Here is a 2,012-nt window from a genome sequence, read left to right on the forward strand (position 1 = left end):
TCTAAGTGCTAACATGTTTCAATACGTTCTTTAATGGAATAAACGATACACCCATGCTGGCCACGTGCTTATTGTTGTGAGCGGATGGTCTGACAGAAATAACTGAAGGGAACAGAGGTTTGCTTTGATGATCTCAGGGGTTTCAGTCCTTCATGGTTGGGGCAGCTTAGTTTTCCCCAGAAGGAGCGTGTGATGGAGACAGTCATACCAGTGCTGACCTGAAGCAGAGAGTGTGATGGGGACGAGGAGCCATGATTTCTACTGGTCTGCTTCTGTCAGCTTCTATCCACAGTCATGCAGGTTCCACAGCCGCCCCTGAAACACTTGCCATCACCTGGGGACAAGTGCCTCCAACACAACCTTGGGGACGAGTGCCATAAACAGGAGCTTTTGTGTGTGTGTGTGTGTGTGGTGGGGGGATTGAAACGGTAACAGTAGTGCCTGAATTAATACCCATTTAACTAAATAATATTTGTGTCTTCTTAGAATGTTTGTATGGTGGCTGGACACACCTCAGCCATTTCTGAACTTGTGACAGTTTCGAAGACTAAGGATGTCTTCTCAGTTCTTTGGGCATGTGCTAGTGGAAGCATGGAGCGTGGAAATGGCAATAACGCCTCTGAGCGTCCATCGCTTCCTATTTGAGGGTCACATGTGAGTGGTGAAATATGAACAGGAGAGATTTCACCCGAATTTGGAAGACTGCAGAAGGGAGGCAAAGAAGAGGAGGGAGAGAGGGAGGGAAAAGAGAGAGACAGAAGAGAGGAGAGAGGAGGGAAAAGAGAGGGTTGGTGTGTTAGTTTGAGGGAGGGGACGCTGTGTGAAGCATCTAGCTGACTTGCTCAAACTCCCTGTGTGTGGCAGAGCTAGAAAGGGACCCTGTGTTTGGCTGATGGGGTTCCTACAGTCCATTGTCTCATGGTGCTGGTGGCTACTATCTTTTCTGTCAACTTTGCACCAACTAGAGTCGTCTGGGGAGAGGGAACCTCACTTGAAAATATCTCCCATCAGATTTAGCCTGTGCACAAGCCTGTGGGTGGTTTTCTTGATTGATGACATATGCGGGAAGCCCAGCCCTCTGTGAGCAGGTGGTCATGGTTGTGTAAGAAAGCAGGCTGGACAAGCCATGAGGAACAAGCCAGGAAGCAATGCTCCTCCATGGCCTCTGCACCAGCTCCTGTTTCCAGGTTCCTGCCTGTCTTCTTTCTGTGATGGACTCCAATGGTAAGCCCACATAAGCCCTCCAACCCCTCCCCAAGTAGGTTTCGGTGAAGGTGTTTGTCACAGCTGTCCAAAGCAGCTAGCACTTGTCCTATGGTGCCATGGAGTTGGCAGACTTTGTGAGAGACACGGAGGTGGTTTCTGCATTGCCAGCAAGTGGTGGAAAGCCCAGTACAACTTAAAAACCAGCCCAGGTTTGATCATGCAAGGGAAGAGCTACCCACAAAAGGCTCAGGCCAGGGTTTTAAATATTTGGAGCTGGATGTTCATATTCATGGAGGTTTGGGTCTTAGGGTCCAGATAAATTTGTGATAGGGATAAGAAGATTGAAAAGTAATTCTTGTTTTTTGTTGAATTATTTCATTATTCTGGTTAATGTCATAAAAAAACCTTTTTTTTCCCAAAAAGCTTGATATAAATTACAGGACGGCTTTGTCAAGAGCAAAATTTGTAACAGTTACCATGAATGTCTCCTCTTTGTGAGGAAAATATTATTTTTGAAGTGGATGAGAGTTCTTCCCAGCCATTATTTATGTCAGCAATGTTCATTCTATCAGCATTCCAGTCTATAAAAGACAGTTTGCCAGCAGAGTGAGTGTGTGTAAAAATTACAGTTTGCTTATGTGCGTGTCTCTCTCTGTGTTATCAAGTGTGCATGTATGAGGAGGCAGTCAGAGGGCAATTTGTGAGTCACTTCTCTCCTTCAACCACGTGGGTACCAGGGACTGAACCTGAATAATCAGGCACGGCCTCCTGCCTCAGGTATTGCAGTCATTGGGGCTCCTGTGACA

This window comes from Chionomys nivalis, chromosome 2 (genome assembly GCF_950005125.1).
Source record: "Chionomys nivalis chromosome 2, mChiNiv1.1, whole genome shotgun sequence".
Classification (NCBI taxonomy): Eukaryota; Metazoa; Chordata; class Mammalia; order Rodentia; family Cricetidae; genus Chionomys; species Chionomys nivalis.